Genomic DNA, 17,187 nt, shown 5'->3' on the forward strand with positions numbered 1-17,187 from the left:
GCACGGGAGGGGCACTGCTGCCCCCCGTCGGTTAAAAACGGCAACGCATTTGTTGTTTCTCAAACGGAAATTATGTACGTGTTTACATACAGAGCGGGTAAATGGAATTGGATAACAAGTGGTCACTGAAGACGCATGTGGAGACGTATGCTAATGCCAGGTGAGAACACTCAGATTGAGAGCTGTCCACTTGTTTTTGGATCACTCAGACCTCATGTTACTGCTAAATGGAAACAAGGTCAATGAGACCATCGACTTGTCAGGAAAATGTTTACTGAGGTCATAAATCAAGTGAGAAGTATTGTAATTTTCTCATAGACTTCTAAACAATCAGATTTCTTTTTGCAAGCAGGGGAGTTGCCCTCTGCTTGTCATTAGAAAGAATGCAGGTTTAAGACACTGATTAACCTTTCAGACCTAGAGGCAGTAGCTTGACATAGATGCATGTGTGGGTCTCTTAAAGACCCTTTAATCCTAAAGTGACGCAGAAAGCTTAGCTACCACCCAAAAAAATAATTTGGTTTAAAAGTGTTGGATCGTTTTCAAATGAATGAGCTCAGGAAACCTTGGGGTCTTTTGTTAGTAAGTTTTTTAAAAATGTTTTAGTGTATTTTCTCCATGGTTGTGAGTAAGTACACCTGACTGGCTTTGTGTTTGGGTGAGGTTCTTGTGAAATGAGGTTGTAAACAAAAGAACATTGTACTGGTGTTTTGTCACATAGATACAGTTGTGCCAAATATGCCAGAGCTCAAATTTGATCATCACACATGCACTGTGAAGGAATCTGCATGTTTGCACACGCGTACTGTGTTGAATGCTTGTTTGCAGCGTTCCAGACCTGAGCAGCTGTGTTTATCCTACTTTAGTATTAGTGACCTGCCTGTTTTCATCATGTTCTCTCCGGTGAAATTACTGCAAGATAAGACACACCTGGGGCTCCCATCAGCTGTGCAGTCAGTCCGCACATTTGGCAGGCAATACACACTAGCTCAGGTTGTGCAGCCACACTGGTGCAGAAGGAATGGATTGATGACTCACAGCAGCTCCAGCCATTCAGTCAGGTTACTATTTGAAATTGTTCGCTTACTTCTTAACTTTAAATCAATTGGCTTTTTTCCCAATGAGAAAAGATGCAATTTTAGCAAATGTTTCAAGAAATACAATTGTTTTCTGTCATTGTGTTTTACTGTATGCTACTGTTTAACTCGAGTATAAGACATTTTTAATATATCTTCAATTAATTGTTCATTATTAAGCTATTTTCAATTTAGGAAATAACTTATTTTCTAGAAGTGGAAGAGGATTGGGGCCAGGTACGTGAAAAATGAGGGGAGGATTTTTCAAAAAAAATTTGCAGTGGCTACTACAACTATTGTTTTGGGAAAAACTGCTTTTGTGCAATTTATGTGAATTGTTTAAGACTTATATTAGACATATTGAGGAAAACCAGGTTTTAGCTTGCAGTCTACTGTACCAAACTCAAAAAGTTAACTTTTTTCTCGACATTTCTACTTTTTCCTCAACATTGTATTTCAAGTGCATAATAATTTTTCCCCTCCTCTCATAATTTTTTTCTCCTACCTGGCCCTAATCCTCCTCCGTAGATTCATCAATTTGAGGCACTTAAGTTGCCAAATATAACCTGACATGGACAGTAGTACAGAAGTAGCATAGTGTTGGACACACACACACACACACACACACACACACACACACACACACACACACACACACACATCCCTATAAAGCAGAGTCAACAGTAGTCAGATTAGGGGGCTTTTAGAGTGGACGGCAGCAGACAGAATCACACCATCTGAAAAAGTGCTGCTACCAGGTGGAAATTCTGTTACCGTCTGCTCTGCAACCAGGGAGCTAAGTTACATCCAATTTATGTCCACTTTTGAATATAAAAAAATGGGTAAGATAAGAAACCAAGTCTCATTTAGAGTGATGCCAAGTAAAAAGCCGATTGGCTCAAATTTGATCTTAAGTACTTGGATAATGATTTGACTCACGTCCTGCTAGCTGGTGCTGCATTGCATCAAAGTGAAGCCGCAGGGGAAACTTTGCTTGCTGTTACTGTGTGCAGCTATTGCTTCATTAAGCTACAGTGGCAGGATTTGGGCACACCCATGTTTGATTACTTTGTTTAATGGGTTGATTTTCACACTTGAACAACATTTTACGAAATGTCGTCATCTGATGTTTCCTGCTGATTGAACACAGTCCTGACAGGCCGTCTGATGTGCCATCTGTTCTGCAACTGATGTGAAAATAAACAAAATCTAACACATGTCCGCTTATGCTTTGGGATCGACTAATTTGTTTTGCCAATAGGTTCTGAATTTGACTTCTGTTCTGATGTTCGCTCAGCCTCCGCCTCTCCACATATCACTCACTTATCCTCATTAAATTTCAAAGTCACAAGTTCTGCAAATCAGCTCAACGGCAGTGAAAGGATCACCTGTCATCCTCCTCATACCTCTGAATTAACTGAGGCTGCAACCATCACGCTATCAGAGAGTGACGGGGCTGATCCGACTGGACTCTGCAGCTCTCACGTCTTCTCTCTAAACCTGTCTGACAGAATTAGATTAATGAGAGGTTGGGATTGTTGTGTAACTACAGCAAAACTTACAAGACAGAAAGCAATGGCAACTTCCTGTGCTTTTTAAAAATAAAGTGTCTCTTCGAGCTTAAATCACACCTCTGTCAGAGGCCTGGAGGTACTTTCTGTCTGTTAGAGGTGACCTCACCACCTCTTATATGGCTAATGTAATACATGGTTAAAAATAACACCTTGAATTTGTTTGGATTTTATATAACAAGGCCAAAGGGGTCCATGCTGTGTGACTGGATAGTCACATCCACCACCATGGTCAGCAGAAAAGGTTGTTATGTAACTGTGCTGGTTTTCCTTGTCTCTCTGCATCTCGCCTGAAGAAAAAATAATTAGTATGTCAAGTGCAGTGCATGCCTGGTTTAGTTAATGACGTGAAGAGGAATTCATTCTGGTCGTTCCAGTTGTTCTTCAGGTTATTAATGATGCTGACAGTGTGGCTTGAACCCAGTCATGAGGTTAATTTCCTGGACACAGGCTGTGACACTGTGTGTTCTCAATGGTTCAGTGATTTGTGAGGTTAACAAAGGTTTTCAGGGGTGAGAGCCACCATGCTACCTTAAAGTGGTGGTTGATCTTTGAGGAGCTCCAAATTGGTGATTACTGATACGCCACATGAGTTTTCAGTAAGTTTGCATTTTTAAATACATTCCACATACAGAGAGGTACAGCAAAGTAAAGTGGCTTTTCACACCGATTGCTTGTATGTAAATTTGTACCATAACCATAGACCGTGGATATAATGGTTATAGTGGACGTAGCCACCATCATGTTACCCTTTGGTTTGCTGACTCCTGTTTTATAGTCAGTAAGTTTGGCTTTTTAGAGCCAAAAGTGACCATATCTGCACAAGAGGGTGGATCTTACTGGCACACTTCCATTGACAGGTCGCCGTGGTAGTGACTTGGTACTCTAAATGGGACCATAATTTACCAAGTGAACATCATGCTATATTTAAGAAGACTTTAAATTAGTGATTGAGACCATAAACGCATTAGGAAAATGTTACTGAGGTGATAAATCAAGGTAGAAGTAGGATAATTTTCTCATAGACTTCTATCGAATGAGAGATCTTTTTACAGACCGTGAAGTCACCCCCTGCAGGCCATTAGAAAGAATGCAGATTTATGGCACGTCCTCATTGACCTCAACCGGAGGTTGCAATAACACTTATTGGGCCCTTATGGGAGCTATTGCTCACCTTTGGACTGACCATATAGGTACCAAGTTATTTCTTATATGAATTTCTGACTAATATTCTGGTACAAATTTGAAGAAATTTAGCTGAAATCAAACTGTTAGTTTGACTTAGTCTCTGTAGCACACTGATGGAAGATGAAGGTGAAAAATCTCTGCAGTTTGTATACTGTCGTCCTCTGACCAAGAGGAGAAAGAGGCAGCAAAAAGTAAGGAATCCAAAAGTCCCAAAATAGAAGTGCAAGAAATGACCATGAAGCAACCTTAATAAGGTCTCTACAAAAGGATGTGCTGAACCTTTTTCCCACGGTGATGGAAGTGGAAAGTCAAGATGTTTCCCACGATATGTACAACAACACTGACCCATCCTTATAATCCCATGACATAATGTCCTTTTAGACCAATGTTTAAGTGCCTTGATTGAAAGGTATCACTGAAGACTTCCTGTCATTACTTGAAATGGACTGCATGTATAGTTTTTTATACACACACACACACAAAGCAAGGCACTAGCCAAAGCATCAGGATCAAACCATCAATTCAGCGATTGTTGGAAAGCTTGCTCTGCCTCCTGAGTCGCAGCCGACCCACGCGCGGTCAACTGAGCCACATCTGAAATTGAGACTCTTAATTCAGTCCATCTCAACTTGATCTAGGCACAGTCTCACTATATCTGGTTACAAGAAACAAGGCTGAGGGATAGATGACTGGGATCTGAGTAGAATCTGTAGTCTACCACTGGACTTCATCCCTGGATTTGTCTGTCAAGCATTCACCAATAAGATAAGTGATCTGCTGGCTCCTTAATGCGTCTTTTATATGGCTGGATAGATCTGAGTTATGGAAGCTCACAGACTTGCTGTCAGTGAACTTCATGCTTCTCACACTTCTCATTGTCATTCCACACCTGAAGGAAAATTCATTTCTTCACCTCCACTAACACGAAAAACATCACAACCAGATTCAGCAGGTGGTTTCAATTCCTTTTCATTCAGCCGACCTGGACAGAAAGTGTGTTTCCACAACTGCAGGGCCATCTGGGGATTTTCACTTTTCAGGTGCTCTGCAACCTTTCGCACACATCTCCCAGAAGCAACAAACACTTCCAGTTATTGTGCCCGCAGTTATATAATTGTGACTGCACGAACTCATGCAAGATTCTGCTCTGAGTTGTTCTTCTGATTACAAACTATTGTGAGCCCTGTGAATGCATACAATCACTTCATCATTCGTGGCTGTGTAGTTGTTCTCTCAACACATTGTTCCTTAATTACCACCGCCCAGGAGGTTATGTTTTTGTTGGTCTGTTTGATTATCAGTAGAGATAGACCGATATATCGGCCAGCCGATATATCGGGCTGATATTTGTGTTTTTTACTTGTTTTGGCATCGGCCGATACGTGCGTGCGTTCGCTGATCAATCAGCCCATTTCTCTGGTGAGCTGCTGCTGATACCGGAAAAAAGAAAAACACATCAAATATGTGGACTCATCTGAGGCTCCACCACCTCGAGGCCAATAACAACATACACATTGTTTGCTATCCAACTGTTAATATGTTTTGTTTGTTTTATTAAAAAATGTTTCTTTTTTTTTGTCTAATTTGAGACTTGTGTAACATTTGTTATCGTTGTCATTGTCATTTTATAGTGTAAATGGAGGGAGAAAAGGCAATATCGGCTTCAAGAATCGGCCCAAAAAAATCGGCAGCACATATCGGGGATCGGTTAAGACTGATGTCAAAATAATCGGCATCGGCCTTAAAAAAAACCCTTATTGACAACTAATGATCAGGAGGATTACGGAACAAATTTTTTTTCATGATTCTTGTGTGTAGGACCAAGGAAGAACCCAATATATCTGTATTTGACCCGATTATGGGGCGGGTACACAAATTATTCTTCACTTTTGTTGACATTGTCAGATAGGGCATGTCCTTAGCGGAGGAGGTCTATGCTCTCTAAATGTCCTTTACTTCTAGTTCTTCTATACATTAGATTTGAAATATTGTTTGAATTGTTATTTTGGGCCAGTCCCAAAATTCCCGGTAGCCAATTATCATTATAATGGAATGCAGCCGCTCGCCCTCAGCAATAACAGATCTCTCATGCTATCAATAGCTCTCGTTTTCTCCTACGGCGAGCCGTGCTCCCTGGTGTTGACACAGTTGGTGTTTGTGCAGATGACATAGATGACTATCAAGGGCACAGACCGAGACCTTCAGCCCGCCTGCTGCTCTGTGTATCCACCAGTACAGCACCAGTCTCCGTAGTGGAAACTGCTGACCGCTGTGACCAAGAACACACACTGAGACCTATACACTCACAGGAAACCAGTACAAACACATGTACATGGGCAGGATTTGAGCCACATCCAGAGATGTATAATGAAAATAAATGCAACAGTTAGACCGCGGTCATTCATTTCTACAGAGTCTTTCCTCCTGGAAATTATTCATTAGAGAGGAAGAAGGGAGTTTAACATTTTCTTTGTAAAGAAGTTGGTTACAAAGTCTGCTGTATTTCACAATAAGAAGACTGGTTTTTAATTTGGCCTGTATACATTAAAAGACACTGAAAGCAGGGGATGTATAAGTAACATCAGTCCATTCCCTGGTGGAAAAGAGAGATTACAGGTAGGGCTGGGCAATATATCGACATAAAAGATATATTTATACATTTTTAAATGTGATATGGAATTGGACCATATTGCATATATCAATATAGTTTTGCACTGTGATCCTTGCTCCAGGAAAGCTTCTTACTCATATATATATATATATCAAGAGATATATTGTCTATCGATATTCATCGCAAATATATCAGGATATGACTTTTGGTCCATATCACCCAGCCCTAGCTGGGCAGTATATCGGTATTAAGAGTTATACCGGTATATTTTAGAAAGAGATACGTAGTTGAGACAATACCGCCATATCGATATGTATAACATCTTTTGATGTTGACTTAACTTATGACCACTATTTAGTCAGTTGATAAAGAGCAAGAGCTAGTTCCTTAGAACAACTCTGTAATTTGGAGGTATTTCATCTCGCAGATTAAGAGCAACACAATGCTGTTTGCAAAACATTCTGCAAGTAAATTGCTTCAAAAGGTGTAAGGTTTTGAATTTGATATAGTCCTTAAATAAAACAGGTTGATGCTGATTACTTTGAGTTAAAACTAAACACGTTGCACATTTTGTTTAAAATATCAATATATGGTATATCAGCATTCGGCCTAGAAATACTAGGATATGAGTTTTGGTCCATATCGCTCAGCCCTAATTACAGGTAACATTGCATATCTTCTTTTTGGTTAGATTTCTTTGAGTTTGTCAAAAATTCTGAATTACAGTTTTCTTTTTTAATTAAAAGGCTTCAGGCTTTATTGAGGGAGCTGTCTTCCTTTTAATTTCAGGGTTTTTTTTCACCCATTCCTGGCTAATTTGTGTTTTTGTATCCTGGCATTACAGACTTCAAAAACACACAATGAGTAAATAATATTTAAAGCAAATGAATGTGTCTGCCTTTAATTGTGACAGATTTCTTCGACTCTGCCAAACAATATGGCTCAGAGTTTTAGTGGATAGCTGTAAGAGCTCCCAGAAGGCTTGAATGCAGAGAGTAATAATGTGTTTGTGTCTGTTTTTGTCCTAGTTGGAGAGACGTTGTAAACTTGAGCGGTCCTCTGAGAGGTAAGACATCAACACGCACCATTTCATCTCCTGCTCAAGTCTTTAAAACACCTGTTGATTAGATTAAAGACACAGCACTGTTTTAAATATCATCTTACACCATAACACTCACAGTTGATGGGAAGTAAAATGGAAAAAAAAGTCTGTAATGTAGTGTTGACTGAAGCCCAAACGCCTCCGCCCTCCGCTTTGGTTTTCTCAAGGACACAGAAGGTAAAGGAGAATTATAGCAAGCTCCTTTTGGAGAGTCTTGGATAACTGACACGGCTTTGGTCAGTGGTAAGCTTACAAACTGCTTCTGGCCAGACGTTTTACTGTGTTGGAAATGATCCTGTAAAGGAAATAGTGACAGGTCTTTCTCTCTGTATATAAATGTGTATTTCTCTCTGGCTGCTCTGCCCACTTGTGACCAGGAAAACTAACCAGGATCCTGTTTGTCAAATGGCAATTTTAACAATTATTAATCCCTTTCATATCTTGGCTTGCTCTTGAGCCTTGTCATATAATTCATTGTTTCCATTCTGGCTCTCATTTATTTTCTCAGTAGCTCATGGAAAAATTGAGATTGTGAACCACTTTATTTACCAAATGCAGTATGAATGTGGATTTGTTGTGGAGAATTTGATGATGAGTATGACATTTTAGGGGATTTAGGGGAGTCTGTGCCTGTGCTAGCTTATAATACTGCTACAGGTGATTTGCCTATTGAAGGTGAAGAATGTCACATGCTTCCCCACTTCCTGTTGGCAGTGGCAGCTGTTGCAAAAGGGACTGTCTTGCAAAGGTCGGACTGTAGCTACACTTCATTCATTAGACTATTGGTGTTACATTTTACATTTTAATCCTCCTAACATTGAAAAATCAGACCTTACCTAACTCAACATGCCACTCAACTCCTGACACAAGCTTTGGTCATCTACAACTATCAACACTCAACTACTGATGAGCCAGCCAGCCTGCACAGTGAAACCCCTTCAGACAATCCAGAATGTCTACAACCAGCCAAAAAGGTCACATGTCACACCGCTGCTCATTGAGCTCCACTGGCTACCTGTTGCAGCCCGCAACAAATTCAAATCTCTAATGCTGGCCAACAAAGTTGTCTCCGGTACTGCTCCTACCTACCTGAACGCCCTGATTCAGACATATGCTACCTCACGACAGTTGCGCTCTTCCAATGAACGGCGCCTGGCTCTACCCCCCGTTGGTCCAAGGCAATCCAAACTCTTTGCATTTCTTGTTCCCCGTTGGCGGAACACACTGCCAGTTCCTACCAGAGCAGGGGCGTCCCTCTCTACCTTTAAAAACCTCCTGAAGACCCAGTTCTTCAGAGAGCATCTTCTTCCTAGCACCACACAACAATTCTACTCCTTAAAGAATCGTCACTAGCACTTATTACTGCACTAATGGCTCTTATCGCACTATACCTTGATTGTTTCCCATTTTTCTGTAAGTCACTTTGGATAAAAGTGTCTGCTAAATGACTAAATGTAAATGTCTAAATGTAGGTAGCTATTCTACCTTGCTTTTAGTTTTCTATTAATTTCTATTAAGGTTTCCAAACAAAGCTTTGAATGCCAGGTGTCATCTTTCATGACATCATCAGCCTAAAACATAAAATTTCTGCAAACAGAACCATCTGCTTGAATAAATTGATTCAACTGATTATTTGTGGCTCCCCGCCACAATATTGACCTTGACCGCCATGAGTTTCCATGTTTTTTACTTTTTTAAATGGGTAAAATCATATTTCACTGTAGAGCTGTGCACAGTGCACTGATTCACTCAACACTCCTCACCCTGCTCTCGCTCTCTCTTTAACAGACCACAAATGAGACAAGAATAAGCTAGCTAGTGTAACTGCGTTCCCTCTGCCTCACTCCTCGCCTCAGAGACACTTCGCCGGGAGGAGAGCTGACGGCAGCTCTGGAGACGGACCTTCAGTTAGCAGCTGTAGCAACTGCAGCAGCGATGCTGGGCCTAATTAGCAAAAGACAGTTTGAATGTTTGACCCCTGGTGTTGGGGTTAGGGCTGAAAAGCGAGTTGACTAACTCAAAGTCTGTCTTGTCTGTCCAGTTTTTCATTTATTCTCTGTTTGTTTGTGTAGCATCCATTTGTTCAACTTGAACTGTCAAACAATGTGACAAACATGTTGAGAAAGGTCGTCTCTCTCTGCCCTTCCCCTCCTCTTTCTGTCGGCCTCTTTACCTGTCTTCCCTGTTAGTCTCGCTGTCTCAATCTTATCTTACCCTCCCACCGTCCCTCTTTCTCTGTCAGATACTTTTAGAGCCTCTCTCTCATCCCCTCAGTCCCAGTTTGGCAGATCTGTCAGGTCCAGGGCTTGTGAGGTCAGGGGGGAAAACAAAGCAGCTCTGCTTGCTGACGTGCCTCATAACGTGTCCTCTTGGAGTAAATCGCAGGCTGGGTTGGTGACAGGTGTCCTCATACTTTGGATACTTTATCCCAGTTTGCCATTTGAACCCTCAGCAGGTTTAGCTGCTGAGAGACTTAGTTGATTTCTATGAATGTGTATGTCTGATTACTGCTGCAGCTCCTGCTAGCTGATAATACTGTGCTTTATATTTAGACCAGTGTGTTGATGGTTCACACAGCATGGCTGGGAAACGAAACATATTCTGCTGTAGAATTGCATGTCTGTTCTAGTTCCCATTGTTGGCATGTCTCAGATTGACTCAATGAATGTATTCAGGTTTTACAAATGAATCTAATGTTGTTTTGATTCAGTGTATATTTCAACAAGGAGTCTGCCACAGGATTCCCACGGGAGCTGACAGCTCTGTGACTCGGACATGTTTGCTATATGCAGTGCAAACAACAGCTAAGCCATCTGGCTGAGCTCCTAATGCTCCATTTATAAATTACACCACAATAGAAAGTGGATTAACAGCTGTTGGTGTAATCCCTTAACAAGTTTCATAGTGATTTCTGTGATTTAATTTATCCTGCACTGATATAAGAGCTAAGAAGTGATGCACATTATTGCACTGAACGAAGCATGTTGACCTTGTGACATGAAGATACTGTCGAGTAATAATGACAGTCAGTGGTCAAGAGATGAGAGTCGAGTCAATCCTTCATACCGTTCTTATTCTGTAAAGCTACAATAGCTGTTTTTTTGCTACATATGGTGGCACAACAAATTGGAAATGCAACACTGACATATTATCACATTAAGGTTCACGTCTTGGGCCACTTCCACACTGTATTTACATTTTCAAAGCGTTCTTTAAAATGATAAAGATATCCAAGGCTCGTCTTGATGACAAACTAAAAAAGGGACTGACCAGTGTTTATAAAAGTTATAATTTTCGTGGTTTGAAATCGCAGCGTTGATGGTAGGTGAAACACACCAGAAACTTATGCAAAAACGTATGCCTTTGCAATAAACAATGAGCAGAAACAGATCATACTTTATTATAAAATTGGAGTTGAGTTTGTATCCAACTGGCAAATATGAACCCAATATTCACTCTCTTGTGAATATTGGGTTCAGGAAATCTGGAGCTTTAGCCTCTAAACACTCAGATCAGCAGTTTGTTGCAAACTTTTTGGTCCTGCTGGGTATTGGGCAGGTAGCCAACAGTGGATTTATTCGTTTTTCACTGATCGGCCCCAGAAACGTAAAGTTGAGCGCCATATCGCCTAAACATTGTGCTGAAAGATGCAAAAATGCTTTCTGAGAGTAACTGCTAATTATCTATAAAATGGAAATAATTCCCATTACACATAGTTATTTCATCCATTTTTAACATAAAATGTTGCTTCTAGCAAATTTGAGAAATATGCCTTCGAAGTCCTTTCTTTCTATTTCTCTCTACATTAACTATTCCTGTAAGCTCGTCTTTGTGACCGATGTCTGTTGCATCACATAAAGTAGTCAAGTTGTCCATGTAACCAGGTAACAAAGACACAATGAGGAGAGCAAACAAGTCAAGAGCAGAAATTTCTCCAGTAACAGTAAGACTAAAAAATCCGGAGCATAGAGTAGAGATATAAAACCACATGACTGCTAAACCGTTTACTGGAGTTTGGAAGCCAAGGTCAAAACTTTCCACTGGTCATTTTCTTTCTCTTTAAGTTTATTTCTTTTCTCTTTCTTCTGTTTTTTCTATCCTTCTACTTTCAGTTGATGCTCCTCCTCTCTGTCTCTTCTCTTTCCTTCAGCAAGACAAGCTGTCCTCTACTCAGCAGGGCAGTAAAGAGACGTCAGCGTCTCCCTTCACCCTCATTTACAGTCTCCTCATCTTCTGGCTGTGTTAAATGCCTCAGCGTGCAGCCAGGGCCTGGCTGCTTCGGCCTGATGCATCTGGTTGTAGCCTCCTTTCTATGAGCTCAGTGGCTTGTTGGGATGTGCCCGCTCTCATAGTAAATTGCGTTTTTGTTATTGTGCCTGGCAGTTTGGAAGCAGTGATGGGAACAGCTTCCAGGCACCCATCCACACAGAAAACTGAATACTTAAAGTTAATCAGCTCTGTGAACTGAGATGCTGGTTCGACTGTCTGCTGTCTCCTCTCCAGTCATCTGGATGGCTCACAGCTGCTCTTATCTCCTGGATGGTCCAAACTAGGGCTGGGCGATATATTGATATATTTTTAAATGTGATATGGAATTAGACCATATCGCATATATTGATATAGTTCATTTTTTTTCTTTCTTTATATATATAAATTCTGCCCTTACTAGGGTTTATCATATTTAGTTCTTTTGTAATGTTCTTTAGTCTTTTTTCTTTTTTCTATAAATATATGTATTTCAGAAAAAGATTGGCATATTTAATTTCATAGGCTATTTTTGTTTAAGATATTTCTTTATTTAAATGTGCACTTTATGGAGCTTTGATTTGATAAAAAAAAAAAAAGGTACTCATGATGTTATACAGTATTTATGTTCACGTAAATAAAAAGTTTCAATAGAACTACTTGTGACATATTTGGCTTTGACTTTGACTGAATATTTGGTCTCACTTTGCAATAAAAATATTGGAATATATACTGTATATCGATATTCAGCCTAAATGTATCGGGATATGACTTTTGGTCCATATCGCCCAGCCCTATGTTGAATACTTGAAGGTTATCAGCTCTGTGACCTGAGATGCTGGTTCGACTGTCTGCCGTCTCCTCTCCAGTCATCTGGATGGTTCGCAGCTGCTCTTATCTCCCTGATGGTCCAAACCACACATGCACGGCTGCCCATATAACCGTCTGTGTAAACACACACGCAGCAGAGTTTGAGAAATTCATCAGGGATCAGTCTTGATGGAAATTCCTTTTGCAAACATTACCTTCATTTTCAGTTAGGGTTGCATCAGTGTGGTTTGTGTGAGGATGATATGTTTCCACACATCAACTGATAATGATATCAACCTGCAGTAAATGAAAAACACCTTAAGACATTTGTGTGTTAGGCAACCAGTGGAGAACGAAAACAAAAAAATACAAATTCTACCACTGGCCAAATACAGGCAGTGATTTTGTGATTACTTTAAAGCTGATACAGAAAGCATGGCAGCATATCAATACATTTGATTTGTAATTTAATGCATGACAATTACACACAGGCAAAAATGATGGCCCAGCTTATTTATCCTCTTTTAAGTGCCAAACCGAAAGGAACATGCATGATTTTTAATTAAGCATTCCTTTATACCTTTTTATTTTAATATTTCATAAATTGCAGAAGTGGTGCCATTTGAAATGTTTGATTAATCAAAGAAATCTTGAAGAGAAGAGCTCCATTTTGTTGGGTTTGGCGGAAATTGCAGGTGTTTTTTGGATCTCATTTGCTCTTGTTTATTGGAATTTTATTGTTGCCTTTTCCATTTGTTTGTCCAGCCTTAGTAACGGTAAACTGTTTGCAGCTTCACGTACAAGTGAGTTAAAAGATTCTGTTGGTGGAAAACCATTACCTCATGTGACGATAGATTGTGTTTAACAAACATGTTTTGTTATGAAAATCTTTAAAGATATTACTTAAAGTACAAAACCACTGCTTCCTGGTGCATTTAAAACCTATGGACTCTTCAAGGTGGCTGCAGCTGAGTATCTGCAGTATCTTCTTCTCTCGCTCAGACATGTCTTTGCCTCTCAGTCAGACAAGCTAACTCACATGCTAAGCTGGCGCCAGTTTAGAGGCGACTGGGGGAATCTGCAGGAAAGAGGAGGCTTTGAATTGTATCGAAAAATTAACTGCAGAGATGGGCAGCTGTTGGTGGATACAGGCTGCGATACAGAATCATAAAAAGACTGTGGCATCCAGCCAGAGTGATGGCTTTTATAGAGGGTGGAAACAATAAAAAGCAGTTCTTGGACTTTTGAGGGAGAGTCTTTAGTGTAAATCATAAAAGGCTGGGCACATGTGACATGGATAATAATATAATGATGTTCAGCCCAACCCTCCAGCATAACAGCGGTTCAGTTTATTACAAGTTAATTCCTGTTAATCTTGTCCACTGTGTCAAATTCATTCAAGTTGTTTTGATTTAAATGATTTATGTAACCGCTTAAATTTATATTTTTATTTGGCTGGTTTGGTGCATCTGGTAAGTTTACACTGTGTGTACAATGTGCATTGATATTAATCAAAAAGGGGTCTTTCCAAGGACTGACACCCACTGATTTGTAAAGACAAACTTTTTTAATTATAAACCCGAAAGAATGGGCGTTTCCCTGATAAATAGCAGCTGTCTCCTCTGTGACTCATCAGTCCTGACAGCAGCCAGAGGAGGAGTTTGGTCTGTGTGTGTTACATATGTCCTGTATTTGGTTTGTGTTTTACAGCCATATTTGATCTGATTTGTTGGCCTCTGTTTGTAGTTGTTTCAAGATCTAAGAAAGAGTTCTGGTCTCGCTGCAGCGGTCGTATATCTTTAGCTGTATGGCCGTCTGTCCGTGTGCCACAGTTTGATGGTTGAGTTTGTGTTTGACTTAAGGCTGGGCTATATGGACCAAGGTCATATCCTGATATATTTAGGCTGAATATCAATATAAGACATCCCGATGATGTCAAATGTTGAGTTAAAGTCAAAGCCAAATATGACATGTCAAAAGTATTTGTATTGGAACTGTTTATTTAAGTGAACATAAATACTGTATAACAACAGAGTACCTTTTTAAAAAATCAAATCTCCATAAAGTGTACATTTAGATTAAAAAATATATCTTAAATAAAAATAGCCTATGAAATTAAATAGGCCAATCTTTTTCTGAAATAAATATATTTATATGAGGAAAGAATAACGGACATTACAAAAGAACTAAATATGACAAACCCTAGTAAGGGTAGCATTTAAATGTAAATTAAGAAATAAAAAATTGAACTTTATCGATATATGCAATATGATCTAATTCCATATAACATTTTAAAATATATCGCCCAGCCCTAGTTTGACTGGTTCGGGGCCACATCGTGCGTCTTTTAATCATTAGGTGCATCCCAGTGAAATGCAGACGGGGTGTGTGTGTGGCCACATCTTGACCACATACATAACGTATACGCACATGTGGAAAAGACATATTTTTTTGCTCATAAATATACACATGCACATATTTGGTGAAACACATGGAAACACACATGCATATAGACACACACATTCACTTTTAGCTCTGGTGGCCCTGTGGGGCTTTTGTAGTGCTGAGAGGCCACAAACGACAGCTTTGTGTTCGGGGAGGCTGGGAAAGTTGGACTGCAACACACACACACACACACACACACACACACACGAATACACACTTTGGCAGTGTCAAAGCCTGTGCACAGTTCTGTCCAGCTCAATAGGCTGATTCATTAGAGCCTCCTCATGACACTAGAGGAGAAAATGGACTTGCAATAGCGGGAGGACGAGGAGACGGGGTGTCACAGCTCAGCAATCTGCAGCTGAATTCTGACCTGACCTGACAGTGTTCAGGTCAATCTTCAAGAAAAAATCCACCCGAAAATACTTAGTTTAAGCCTGATATTCCCCAATTCATTTTGTTGTCTTTCTTTGTCATGTTACATTACTGTCATTCCAGGAATAGATGCTAATGTTTTTAAGCCCAGGACCAACGGGAAGCCATTCATAAAGTGAATAAACCATGACATTTGAATGATTTCCCCTTTTATTGTACAATACGCATGCATGATTTAGGAAAAGTGTTATATCCTATTGAAACATATCAATGGCAGCATTCCCTGGACTGCAAAAAAGAAAGAGATTTGAAATCAAATGTGATTTAAGGATAGAAATCATAACTGAGATATGTTGTTTGCCAATTAACTCTTCAAATATAAACATGTTGTAAACATATGATTCAGTTCACTGACCTTCCCCCATGCATCCCTCTGGCTCATACACACCCTCCCTCCCTCCCTCCGAGCATTGTCCCTGTATCAGTCATGTGTGTATAAATATATACACAAAAATAAGCAAAAATAATTGCACTGTTAGCATACTTTTTCATCTCATTCAGGTATCCATTTTTATCCATTCCAACCCTTTAAGTTTATTGTTCATTTTAATGCCTGGTACAACTAAAGGTACATTTAGCTCATATATAGCTCATAAGAGTTTTATTTAAGAGCTGATATCTAGCCATTTTCCATGATTTTCTTGATAATGATTTTGGTTATTATCAAGAAAACCATGGAAATGGCTAGATATCAACTCTTAAATTAAACTCTTATGAGCTATTTTTGTTATCATTATATTTGTCCAAATAAGTGTAACTTTAGTTGTACCAGGCATTAAAATGAACAAGAATTTGAAGAAAAATGGTGGTCTAATAATTTTTTCACGAGTGTGTATATATACACAATTGATCTCAAGAGAGACCTGATAAAACTTGGGCACAAAACTTACTCTCAGGCCATCGGGCCATAGTTAATGGTTATACATTTGTGGGCAGAATCATAAGTTTTTATCAGTGTAGATTATATAAATTAATTTGTATTGGTGCCTCACTTGACCTAACTAGATTTTTGGCAACATTAGAACTTGTACAGCAGTGCTGCATTCACTTCACTCCTTCTACACTGGATTGTCTGGATTGTCACTGGATTGTGAAGCCAAATGTTTTACAGGTATTGTACTTGTGATTAAAAAAAAGCTTAAAGGATGACACATCTTGTTCCTAATTGGCCCACGTGCACACACCTGGAGCAGGTAATAACTGCTCAAAATGATTTACTCTGCACTGCTGCCCAGCTCTGCTCAGGGGCTCCAGATATATCATTACTAGGGTCATTATAGCTGTCATAAAAAGTGCAAAATCAAAACACCATTCTGCTTTATTTTATTAACTCCACATTTAAAGGGTAATGACAACCACCATTACACATCATTATTCACAATGATTCATAAATATTTACACTCTTCAGTCACTATGTCCTAATGCATGAAAGCACTCTGAAAATGTCCAAACCCTTTTCTTTCCAATAGCTCATCCCAAATTAATTTCATATGCTCTGCAGGAGAGTTTTTTATTTTACAAAGGAGGTTGTTTTCTGAATCTAATATCATCATTACTGAATCTGGCAGCTGGCAGTGGAAATGTGCTGTGAGTGGAGTGGGTGTTGTAAGTAACGACGCTTGGCAGCGAGCTGTGTTTGTCTGGATCGTTCCCTCGCCGTCTCCAGTGGAGTCGGGCAGACTCACAGTCCGGGTCTCCTGTTGA

The 17,187-nt window shown here is 39.8% G+C and overlaps 1 protein-coding gene across 1 annotated transcript in view; it reads left to right on the forward strand.

Annotated features, from left to right (window-relative positions):
- add3a (adducin 3 (gamma) a) overlaps nucleotides 1-17,187 on the forward strand; it is a 153,417-nt gene that overhangs the window by 17,079 nt on the left and 119,151 nt on the right. Inside the window, exon 2 of the mRNA XM_059336296.1 lies at nucleotides 7,475-7,512. The gene's annotated coding sequence lies outside the window, so the exon portion shown is untranslated. The remainder of the gene's footprint in view (nucleotides 1-7,474; nucleotides 7,513-17,187) is intronic.

This window comes from Centropristis striata, chromosome 1 (genome assembly GCF_030273125.1).
Source record: "Centropristis striata isolate RG_2023a ecotype Rhode Island chromosome 1, C.striata_1.0, whole genome shotgun sequence".
NCBI classification, from domain to species: domain Eukaryota; kingdom Metazoa; phylum Chordata; class Actinopteri; order Perciformes; family Serranidae; genus Centropristis; species Centropristis striata.